The 12,833-nt window shown below is 45.0% G+C and overlaps 1 protein-coding gene across 1 annotated transcript in view; it reads left to right on the top strand.

Moving 5' to 3' along the window:
- Positions 1-635: 635 nt before the first annotated feature.
- LOC119177234 (cytochrome P450 3A24) overlaps positions 636-12,833 on the top strand; it is a 95,465-nt gene continuing 83,267 nt past the window's right edge. Inside the window, exon 1 of the mRNA XM_037428658.2 lies at positions 636-703. The gene's annotated coding sequence lies outside the window, so the exon portion shown is untranslated. The remainder of the gene's footprint in view (positions 704-12,833) is intronic.

A 12,833-nucleotide genomic window follows, 5' to 3' on the forward strand; every position in this document is an offset into this window, starting at 1 on the left:
GTGTGTGTGTACTCTCTCCGTCGTCGCCATCATGCCTTACACTTCAAGTGGGCATGGGAGCAACGCTACGATGCGGCTCACGAATATTTTTCGTCTCTGCCTGTTACAGCTGCCGTTCGTTGTCGACGCATGCGCTGTCGGTTTGCCCGAGTGGCTTCCCGGTGACGCTTATCGTTCAACGCCGATCGTCTCCGAACCAGCGCTACATGACGCACGCTCCGACATGCCGTGGGAGACCACCCTGACGCAAGTCCCTGCGGCTCCCCCTGGATCAACCTGGACATCTTCGATTACGTCAGCAACGCCACCTGATATAAGCGCATCGGGCCAGCCGTGCCACTTTAGTGGGCATGGGAGCAACGCTACGATGCGGCTCACGAATATTTTTCGTCTCTGCCTGTTACAGCTGCCGTTCGTTGTCGACGCATGCGCTGTTGGTTTGCCCGAGTGGCTTCGCGGTGACGCTTATCGTTCAACGCCGATCGTCTCCGAACCAGCGCTACATGACGCACGCTCCGACATGCCGTGGGAGACCACCCTGACGCAAGTCCCTGTGGCTTCCCCTGGATCAAACTGGACATCTTCGATTACGTCAGCAACGCCGCCTGATATAAGCGCATCGGGCCAGCCGTGCCACTTTAGTGGGAATGGGAGCAACGCTACGATGCGGCTTACGAATATTTTTCGTCTCTGCCGGTTACAGGTTAGTGAAGCTCCTTCTAAGCGCTCCAATAACGCTTTTCTTGTTGTATTCCCATGCCCACAAGTGCTCTTACATCATGTAAATGAGTGTTTTGATGTGTTAAAAGTGTTACTGTCGGGGGATGTGGAGCTTAACCCGAGGCCTACTAAACCTCGACAGGGTGGCACGCAGGTGTCTGAAGTACCACCGGAGCCTACGACCGATGTTGTTATAACAATGCTGAGGGACCTCACAGCCCGTTCAAAGCTGATCGAGGATGGTCAGGCGCGCATACTCGATTCCATCGGAAGCTTAACGTCAAAACACGCTGAACTGAACGCGATGGTCACAAACATATCTGAAAGGTTAAGCTCCATGGAAAACAGGTTTGAAGCTCTGGAAGAGCATGCTGAAGACATAACTACAGTAAAAGAATCTATTAACACACTTCAAAACGAAAATACTTTGTTAAAAGTACGTTTGTCAGACCTGGAAGATAGAGCGAAAAGGGACAACTTTTTATTTTTTAATGTGCCTGATAACCCCTCGGAAACATGGGCGGACTCGGAAAAGTCCTCTATCTTGTCGATAGCGATATCGCGCGTGCGCATAGAGTTGGCACACTGCATCGCGACAAAGCTCGACCAATAATAGTAAAAGTTTGCAAATTACAAAACAAAAGAAAAAGTACTCAGCGCAAAAACGAAACTTAAAGGATCAGACATCACAATTAGTGAAGACTTCTCGCCAGCTACCTGACATGCCCGTAAAATTCTAGTAGACTTTGCGAAACGCTCAGCTCCAGATAAAAAATTCAAACTCCGCTATAACAAACTCACTTTAAACAATAAGTGTTACGAGTATTGCGAGGTAAGCGGTGAAGTAAAGGAAAAATGCAGAAACCCCAGTGCCTATAAAGCTCCGCATTCAACTCTTTCCACATGCATCCACTATAGCTCACCGTCCGTCCACATAACGTGCCGCGGGCGCCAAGTAACATTTCAGTTCTTTTCACTAACATACGAAGTGTAGTCCGTAACCACGATTCTATTTCTTGTGCTGCTGACACTACTGCCGCTGACATTATCGTATTAACTGAGACTTGGTTGAACGAATCTGTACGGGACAGTGAAATTTTTTCTGCTCAAAAGTGATACAATATTTTCCGATGCGATCGCTCCTCAAAGCGTGGCGGTGGTGTCTTAGTTGCTGTTAACCACAATTTTGAATGCTCACAAGTCAATGTCACTACAAATCTTGAGTTCACTTGCGTCCAAATATCTGTTAACTTCACGAAGTTTCTACTCTGTGTATGTTATCGTCCGCCGTCTACGCCACTAGGCTTTTGTAATGATCTTCACGACACTCTTAACACCATTTACACAACATTTTCCAATCAGCAGATATTTCTTTTCGGTGACTTCAATTTTCCCGATGTTAACTGGCAGTCACCCGCTATCTCAAGTGAAGAAACATGCGAATCATCAATTTTTGTGGCACTCTGTTCAACGTTTTCTTTGACTCAGGTTATCACTGAGCCAACAAAAATAACCGATTCCACGTTAACACATTTGACCTATTGTTAACAACAGCTCCCGATCTTGTCACCGACATCAGCTATTTACCGAAAATTAGCGATCACTCCGTAATACACGTAATGTTGAATGTCCCAACTCGTTTGTTCCATAATAACCCTAAGGTTATTTACGATTACGGAAAGGCTAACTTTTCGGCCATTAATGATGGGCTGAAGATTTTTCTAAATGAATTTCTTGTTGGTTTCGACGGGAGATCGGTCACTGAAAACTGGCACCTGTTTAAAAGTACAATTCACAATTTAATTATACATCATATTCCCCAAAAGGTCATTACCACTAACCGTCAGTTTCCATGGTTCAGCCGTGCATTAAAACGCCTTGCTAACAAAAAAGGCGTTTCTTCATCAGAGCAAAGCGGTCTCGAAAATCGGAGCACTGGTCAGCACTTAAGGATGTCGTATGTACATATAAGAAAGCTTTAAAGCAAGCAAACCATAAGTTTATGAATGTTACATTACCTGAACTTCTTTCCACAAACCTTAAAAAATTCTGGAGTCTGATTAAGGATACAGATGATTCGACAATTTCTCTTGTTTGACAATTTGCAGTCAAACCGAATTAGCAACGCTGATTGCGCCGCCGCTCTGAATGACACGTTTGCAAAAGCATTTTTCAGTTGTACTAACTCGTCACTCCCTGCCTGTCACACTCATTATGATTTCCCCATGGACCCTGTTCATTTTAATTTTGATGGCATTGTACGCATTATTGAGAGCCTAAAATTATCTTCTAGTTGTGGTCCCGATGACATTAATACAAAAGTGCTCAAAAAGACCTCGGTTCATTCTGCTATAATATTGTCCAAAATATTTAATCAGTCCCTTCAGTCAAGGGAGATTCCAGATGACTGGAAAATAGGTACAGTGATTCCACTCCATAAATCTGGTGACAAACATTCTGCTTCGAACTATCGCCCCATTTCGTTAACGAGTATTTCTTGTAAAATATTTGAACACGTCATCGCTTCCCACTTGGCAAAATTTTTTGAATCATTCTAATTTTTTTCACCTGAGCAACATGGCTTTAGAAAATTATTTTCGTGTGAAACGCAGTTGGTAGCCTTCACAAACGACCTTCATTCTGTACTTGATAATGGTTCCGCGGCTGATTGCATATTCATAGACTTTTGTAAGGCATTCGATAACGTTCCCCACAGCCTGCTTCTTCACAAACTAAGCCAACTGAATATCGACCCTAACGTTTTTAAGTGGATTAAATGTTTTCTAACAGATCGCTCTCAATTTGTTCATGTTAATGGTTTTAACTCTTCAACTCTACCTGTCACTTCAGGCGTCCCACAAGGCTCAGTTTTAGGTCCACTGCTTTTTCTTATATATATTAATGATCTGCCTCGCAATCTGACTTCTTCTGTGAAACTTTTTGCCGATGACTGTGTTATTTACCGTGAAATAAAAAATGCTACTGACGTTTCTTTGCTTCAACAGGACCTTGACGCTATCGATAATTGGTGCTCGACTTGGCATATGACACTTAATATTAATAAATGTAAAGTAATGCGGTTCTCACGCCAACGCAAATTAAACCCTTCTTCTTACAGAATAAGCAGCTCCCCATTGCTACCAGTGTCGTCCTATAAATACCTCAGGGCTATTTTAACAGCAGACCTGAGTTGGAATATGCACGTCTCCTCTATTATCTTAAATGCTAACCGGACGCTTGGTTTTATTCGGTGACATTTTTCTCTAGCCCCCGCTTCTGTTAAAATGTTATTGTACAAGTCACTTGTTCGATTTAAACTCGAATACGCGTCTTCAGTATGGGATCCATGCAATAATTCACTAATAAATGCACTTGAAGCAACACAAAACAGAGCATCGCGTTTCATCCTTCACGATTACGGCCGTTTATCAAGCGTAACGCAAATGAAAGCAACTCTATCTCTTGAACCACCCACACTGCGCAGGAAGATATCGCGCATGTGCCTTTTTTTTAAAATCTATAAATTGAACGCCACCCTTAAAACTGCTCTTATCTTACCCCCTGCTCATGTTTCATTGCGCATAGATTATTCTTGCAAAGTTGGTATCCCGAAATGTCGCACTGTATCATATTCAAATTCGTTTATTCCTAGAACTACATTAGAGTGGAATCGCCTGCCACCATCCCTAGTGCTTACTAACAATATTGACCAGTGTAGGAAAACAGTGTCTGATTACTTCACTTCTGTGTAGCTTGAACTTTTTTTTTCACAGTGTTTATTTACCTTATAATGTGTCATATGCATGCAGTTGTCAATGTTAGTTTTGTTATCTTTTCATGCTAGAGGCAATACCTGTGTAGATTTGTGTTAAACTTTTGTATACTTCTACGCACCGCTGGATACTTGTTTGTTCAGTGCTTTTGTATACTTGCTCATATGTGTGCAATGTTTGTACAATTCGAACACCTTTCAACATCCTAATCCTGTACCACTCCCCTCAACAATGCCCTCTGGGCCATGAGGGTACCTGAAATAAATAAATGAATAAATAAACAGACATAAGTGCTCGTTAAAAACCCCCTCAGGTGGCCGGAATTAATCTGGAGTCTTACACCACGGCGTGTTTCGTACTGATATCATGGTTTTTGCACGTAAAATACTATATCCTCACATGCGCCCGAGCTGCGGGCGATATACAGTTGCCGCTATGAAAACGAGTTGAAAAAAGAACCAAGGCAGCAATAAAATTTTCGGTGGTTTCGCGAAATTAGACGTGATTATTAGGGGCAAATTTCAGCGTAACTAAAACATGTTGGGTCCTAGTGGTTATTGTGAATTATCACGACGATCAAGCGAGCTGTCAAAGCAACCAAAGTGACATTCGAATCAGTGAACACGATGCGTGATCAGGCGTGGATATTTTTCTGAAATGAAAGATGTGCAGCCAGAAACATGCATGATTGAATTAGACATAAAATACTTTTTTATGCGCATTACTATGCTTTCAAAGACCTGTAAAAAATTCAAGGCGACATTGAACCTATATACGATACGACGTTGTTATACCATCCAATGAAAACCTCGGCAAAAGTGAAACTTTTATGAAACTGAACACTGCGTATTACAATGCCGCCAGGAACTCAACAAAGCAGACGTAAGTTGTGTCTCTTCACACTGACATCCTAATCAATTTAAAGCCGCGTGTAAAACTTGGCATCCAATCAATCGAAATCCGAAAGCTATATACAAACGCACGCGAAAGCGCGGTGGTGGTTTGCCGACAGCTCCGAGAAGACACGACTGCCGCAGCAAATGCGCGTTTTACTGGTAACACATATATAGAATTCTCACCACCACCTCACTTTTAATGTCATAGAAAGGCGGCTGTTCACCATCGACAAGCACCTATATATAGCACTCGCTCAAAGACATCGTGTTCGACTTGCTTAGTCTCGCAAAGGTTATCAATGAATCGCTCTATAGATTCTCGTGACATTCCCACCGTGAAATCGTTTTTACAACCTTTTTAAACCTTCGGAGCAAGTCGGAGGCTGAGGTGACGCTGCAGGCGCATGGCGACCAGATTACAGCGTGTGAATGTGCTGAGAGTGTGCAGGCAGAAGGCGGGAGTGGGGTACCGGGCGACCGGCGTTTGCTGGAAAGGCGGCGAAACGCGTGCGACGCAGCGCCCCCTCGCCGAGTTTGGGAGACCATGCAGGCTAAAAAACAAATAAAACAAACAAAAACAAAACAGAAGCGTCTAAGAAGACCCGTAGAAATTTCATGCGAAGCGATGGTTCTGCTGTGTGGCTGATTAAGTGCTACGTAAGTAAGGATGATGGGAAGAACTCATGCTTATTTTCCTCCTATACTCCACGTATGATGCCATGGATTTTTTTATGCTCATGCTGAAACATCACTATAGCATGCTGTGACATCACCACAACATCGTGAATTTAAAGGAAAAACTTTTTTCTTTCTGGTGCTATACTGTTCGCATGACTGTGCTGAAGTTAAAACCTCGAATCTGAGCGACGTCACGATGACGAGGTGCCGTGCTTTTCGAGAAAAGACAGAACAGAATACATGTATATAAGTGGGCCATATGATGGTGTGAACTTTGAAACTGCATCCTTTGCACCACTCTGCCAACGCCCATGCACAACGGCTATAGAAGATTGGCGAAATGTGGGCACATGGTAAATTGACATGCCAAAGATGATACATACTTACCAGCATAAAAAGACGGGGCTTTTAAGAAGGAACACATACACACGGCGGTGTAGCTTTTTGCGCTGGTAAATATGTGTTAAACATCAATCAACTCGCCCAAGGAGTATTTCTTGCAAAAATAATTAAATATAGTGAAAAACTGGTCGACAAACACATGCTATGCCAGTGTTCTTTGTGGAAATAAGTAGGATGCAGCCGAGGAGTATTTTATTCCCGATCTGTTTATCGTCCTACCCCAATTTTTTAATGTCTTTCCATGTTTTTTGCCGATGTCTACGTTGTTTTTGATATTTTTCTACACGTTCTTTTATTGTAAATTCTGTAAGTCATTCTCCTTTCTCAATTGTAGTGAATCCAATAGGGCCTATTCTTGGTTATTCTTCCAAACTCCCCCCCCCTCTGCCCCTCACCCCGCCCTGCATTTTTTTCCTCTTACTACCGATGCGCTTATCATGACACAAGGACTTTATTACGTATTTTTCCCACCCCCGTACAGGGTAGCCAACCAGTTCGTCTAGGTTAACCTCCCTGTCTCTTCCTTTTATTTATTTCTCTCTCTCTCTCTTTTCCCGGCGAAGCTTGTGACCTAATCTGCTCTTCGCACTCGGAGAAATGTCACAGACTGATTAGTTGGTACTTCTTTGCTGCATATTACAAGAACACCAACTGCAAAATTGAATTATGTCCTGTCCTTAAATTACGTTTCTGCAGCATCAAAATGGTCATATTTACCCTCAGAGCAAGGTAAAATTTGCGAAGCTGTCATAAGAATGTCTTTGTAAACAATAAAATACACTCAAAGATAACGATTGGGGACAAAACTGCTTTGAATTTTTCTCAATAATCTGCCTAAACATCGTGGATTTAGACAGAGTCTGCTGAGGCTAAATTAACTTTTAATTGGCACAAGGAGCAAGACCATTCGCGGCAGAGGGATCTGCGGACGAATTTGCAGTTTTGTATAGATTGGCGGCAATCTTTCCGTTTTGTCTATTGTAGCAGCTTGTTGATATATCTAAATTGCTCCACAAGCGACGACGCCTGCGGCATCAGAATTCGTAGCTCTATGCAACGAGCTAAAATTTATTGATTTTGAGAGCCCAAGTAAATGGGCCGTGTTTTCCGACTCAAAACTGGCGTTATAGTGCCTGCCGCCGTGGTTCTCTGACGCGGATGTCAGAAACAGTTGACGTATAAAACCGTCAAACTTCACATTCACGTCATACTAAAAAGACTCGACATTGACTTGCAGGGGTTACGTAAACATTGTGCTATCAGGAAGGAAGGAAAATAGAGGGAAAAGAAAGGCAGGGAGGTTAACCAGCCTATAGGCAGCCGGTTTGCTACCCTGCGCATGGGAGAGGGATGGGGGAGATGAAAGAGAGCAGGGAGGGAAGAGAGAAACAGCACATTCGGCAGCACACGCGCGCACACTGAGTCATAGTCCAGTCTTGTCTTTCGCGGTGTGTGACATTGCTGTTACAGTCGCTTGTCCAAGTCGGTGTCGCGTAGGAATTTCAACAGAGCTTTCGTCGCCTTCTGTTGCAATGTCTTCTCTCGGGCACTTGACAGAATAGTGTCCACAGACATTTGGCTGTTGTCGATGCGCGCAAAAGCAGACACCAGTGACTGTCTCTGGATTTCATACAACGGACAGTCACACAGGATGTGGTGTAGCGTCTCTTCGCAATGACAGACATCGCAGAGTGTTGTCGGCCATTCCTATGACAAAGGAATAAGATTTTGTAAATTCCACTCCTAGCCATAGGCGATGAAGAAGGGTGGCTTCTCTTCGGTCGAGTCCAGTGGGCATGCGGAGAGCCATCAAAGAGAACAGGTGGTGTTGACGATTCGTATCGATGCTTGGTGGGCACCATAGTGAAAACGTAATTTCACGCGCAAGTCGTCGCAGATTACTGGCAGCATCGGTCCTCGAAAGTGGTATGGCTTCTTCTCGTGTTCCTTCAAGGGCTTCGGCGCTGCAGTATCGGCATGTTCGTTCCCTATGATGCCGCAGTGACTTGGCAGCCATTGAAGCGTCACATGATGCCCTTTCTCGTGTGAAGTGTGGAGAAGGCATCGAATTTCGAAAACAAGCTGTTCGTATGGCCCGCGACACCGTTCTGCTATCAGTGGAAATAATTTCGCAAATAACGCTGCTCGCACATCACACCAAGAGAAGATCGTTCTGATTGCGCTTTCAAGGACAGACGCTGTGGGGCAGATTCGACAACTGGCCCGCATACACGCACTGACGGAGGGGAACGCGTCAAACTTAATGCACACCAAATTGTATTAACTCAACCCTTCACTGCAATTCTGACTTCCATACGGCCTTTATCGACGTGAAACTTCGTTCCCCTATCGCCTTTCATTAGGAGTTGCTTTCACGGAAGCGTATACAACGTTAATCGGAATGAATGAAAGTACGGCATGCGACGTTTGCGGCACAGAAGAAAACATTGAACATTTGCTGTGCCACTGTTGTCGTTTTGCCCCGAAGACACAATTACTGCACAGCCAGTGACTGGACGTTCATCCCCTTTCGGTGCACATGCTACTGCAGCACAATCCACATCTCTCGATGGCCCACAAAGCAGTGAAAGCCCTCTCAATTGTGTTGTTTGAGGACGATGGGCTTGTGCGAACGCCCCTAACCTGTGATGCTGTCCCGCATATTGCAGTCAATTCACTGCCTCACTTTTTTTTCTTCGTGTCTTCCCTTTTCGCTTTCGCACCTTTCTATTCCCCATCGCTAATATCCCAGTGTAGCGTAGCCAACTGGAAGTTTTTCTGGTTAGGTTCCTCTGCCTATCCTTTCTCTATTTCCTTCCTTCACTTCCTTCCTGCGTAGACGTCATACCGTCAATTAATAAAGTTTTTCATTCATTCATTCATTCATTCATTCATTCATTCATTCATTTCTTGCTATTCAACGAGCGGTATTTGGAGGCAATCAGAAATGTCATTCAGCCACCTCCAACCCTGTGTCATAGAGAAATTTCACAAAGAACCGAAGTGTTTCTTAATTTTGCAATGTCTGATCAGTCAAGGGTGACCGTACCTCTTCACAAAAAGGCAGAGAGGTAAGTTCTTAAGTTATTGAAAACTCTGCTGAAACAAGCCAGGCCCTATTCGCTTCAGCCAATTATGCCTTGAACATAAGCGAGGCACTGTCCACTTTTCGGTTATTGTGAAGATACCTGCCTCACACAAAATATACCCTAGTGAATCATAGCTGCCTGTCTCATGTACGCACTGCTAACCACATAATCAATTTTTTTTTCATTTATAAAACCGACTATGAAATATACTAACCCCAATAAATGGAAAAATTGGCAGACGTCTATAGCTTCAGTCTACATAAATTTTATGTTAACCGGGGCTGCTGAGTAAAAGAAAGAAAACTTCTGCGAACATCATTTATTAAGTCATGCAATAAAAAGCATGCTCTAGCTACTTCCCAGAGGAATGCACCAGGCTGGGAAGTGTTACATATATGAAAGCTGTCAACTCCTCGTCTGTCGCCAACGTACACTGCTTTCGTGCTGAAAGAAAGTTATTTTCCCTATTCTTGGTCCCCGAGTCACCACCACCGCAGTTCCATAGATCTGTGAAAGTGAGCCACAGCCGTCAGCAAGCGAGTCGCCGTTCTCGGTGTTCCCTGAAGATGCCTATCTCGTCGTCTTCTTGTGATCACATTTGCTCTTTGAATGTGTTATGTCTTTGTGGGAAAATCTCTCTGGAGCTTTTGTTGGCGCTCAGCGCAGTGCCATACACAATATGGTGTACATTCGAGCAGTCCAAGAACAAAAAAAAAAAGCCTCTGCCTCACTACCTTCTTCGTCTCTAAAGTCCGTACATGTCGCGCGCAATTTTCTATAGCCTTGAAGCCAACATCGTACTGACGGTTTCTAAAATAACCGCCGATTAAAGCGCCGAAGTGAACCAGCCGGCGGCTTCTTTACCACTCCCCGTCGAGCATGGATTATCGTGTCCGAAGTGCGAGCCCCCGCAGGTACCGAAAGCAGAAGAGTGGGTTGCCCAATCACCGACGCCCGAAGGCTTCGGTGCGAACAGGGAAGTTAAGTGTGACTGTGATTGCAGGATTTCGGCCCATGGCAACGACAATGTAGGAGAAGATGTATGGCAGAAAGGAAAAAGCGGCGACTATAGTAGGAAAGAAAAAGAGGGTAAACAAGAATCGGCATGTCCGCCAGACATACTTCGATGAGCCAAGTGACAGGTATTCTTGGAATTTTTAGCAAACATGTGGTGCGCAGTGCATGTGGCCCCCTGAGGTTCATCATGAAGCAACTATACAGTTTGCAAAACTGCGACGCAAGCAGGTTAGTCCTCTGCAGACACCAAAAAAAGATAAGCTAAGTGCGTGCAATTTGTATACGTTAGATTTTTTACGAGAGTTGGGGTTCATGTCTCGAGTTTTGATGTGCTGTAGTGCATAGTGCTGTAGTATGAACGACACTGCTTCGGTATACCTGTGAGTATGTGAGTATAAACGAAAATACAGGCAAGGCTGATAGTAATGCTGAAGATGAGTACATGGGACCTTCCGTCGGCTAAAAAAGTTAAACTCACTCAGACTCACTCGTATCCTGCGCTTTAGACTCACTCGGCCTCAGATGCACGAAAATATTCCTCACTCGGACTCATTCTGACTCAGACTCACGGCTTTGAGTCGACTCATGAGTGGGCTCGCCGACCTATGCATGATAAAATGTAATCGATTAAGTTAAAAGTCGGTTGTGTTAGTGAAGCTTTCGCATATGGCTGCATTCTATGTAATGGGTCGTATGCTTTAAATCAAGAGCAATTAGGTGCGTGAAATACCCGATAAAGTGAACAACAGAACGGCCACTGCCGTAGCTCACTTTTAGCAACATCGCAGTGAGTTGTTCCCAGATGCGAAGCAGTTTATAACGGAGTTTTAGTCGTTAGTGTGGGGCGTGACCACCCTTACTGAGCATGCGCAACAGCTGGCCCCCGCACTGCAAGAACGCGCTCACGCACTAGCCCGTTCCTACTGGTGTAAGGGGAGGGGTACGAAGCGATGTGCCCTCACACCCTTACACTCTCTCAGCAAGCATGTGATGGCGTCGAGGAACGAGATTCTGCAGACGCACAATGAAGCAACGCGTTGTATCCTATAGTCAGAACGCGCTGGCACGTGCTAGCGCGGTCGGGCCAGCGTAAGTGGCTGAATAAGAGGCTGTGGCCTCTCCCCATGGAAGAAGGAATACTGAGGAGAGGTCGTTAAATCGCATTTTGTGAAGCCGGAAGTAGGGAAGAGTAGAGGACTCCTCGCAAGGTTGGTCACGCTTTGGCGGCTCGCGCATGCGCAACTGGCACCGGCGAGAGGGAGGCGAGCCGAGCAAGCCTATTTCGGATGCGCCGAGCTGCTCTGCCGCCGCCATCTGAAAGACGAGCTGCAAAAGCGAAACTTTTGTGCTGATTAAGAGCTAACGTGCTGCGATGCTCGCTTGTAGAGTGCTTGTGTGCCATTCGCAGCCTCATTACGGCTCATATTGTGCATGTACAGTAAACTTTCAGCCGTTTGCACTTCGTGTTCATTGTACTGAATGCAAGAGAGCAACGGCGCGAATCACCACGCGTAGGTTGTTTTATTTTGTAGATACGGTAAGGTAAGTTCGGGGTACGGATCTTAAAGTAACAGCGAAGTGTTATTTGGTCTCGCTAATTAGCCAGATGAAGCACCTCTGAATCATTCTTTGCCCGTGTCTGCCATGGTACGTCTACACGAATATCATTCGCAGCAGCGAGGGTCGGCGGACTGCGACAATATCGAACAAAACTTGGCCAAATGTGAGATTACCGCGTGCTAAATGTAAACAGGATACGATAATTAAAACAATAAATCGGCTTACTGTGTCAAGCACATCTGTAATTCTTGACTCGGCAATTAAGCTCTCGTGAGCAGAGTAGGCCATGTACACCTTTCCGATAGCTGTGACCGTCGAACATGGAAACGGCTCACGGTCACCCTCGCATTAATAGCCGTAGGCTCTGCCATTTTCACCTTGGAATTCTGGCCTTCCATCGCTGAGGCACGCAATAGCACAGTGCCAAAGCAAAACACTGAAGCTGCGGCACCAAACATTTTCGAACAAGTGGTCGCGAGCTTCGAAAACAACTGCTTTCGACCGCGAGTGATATGAACTTAAATCGCAACCGTGAAGACCAACGCGCACTGTAGGCTCCTAACACATTGCAACATTTGCGAAGTGCAAGGGCTGCATAAATATGAACATTCGTAATTCCAGCCAGCTCTCAACAACGTGGTGATATCAGTGGTGATGCACACGACACGAGACGACGACGTGACCAAGAATTCTCACAA

This window comes from Rhipicephalus microplus, chromosome X (genome assembly GCF_043290135.1).
Source record: "Rhipicephalus microplus isolate Deutch F79 chromosome X, USDA_Rmic, whole genome shotgun sequence".
NCBI classification, from domain to species: Eukaryota; Metazoa; Arthropoda; class Arachnida; order Ixodida; family Ixodidae; genus Rhipicephalus; species Rhipicephalus microplus.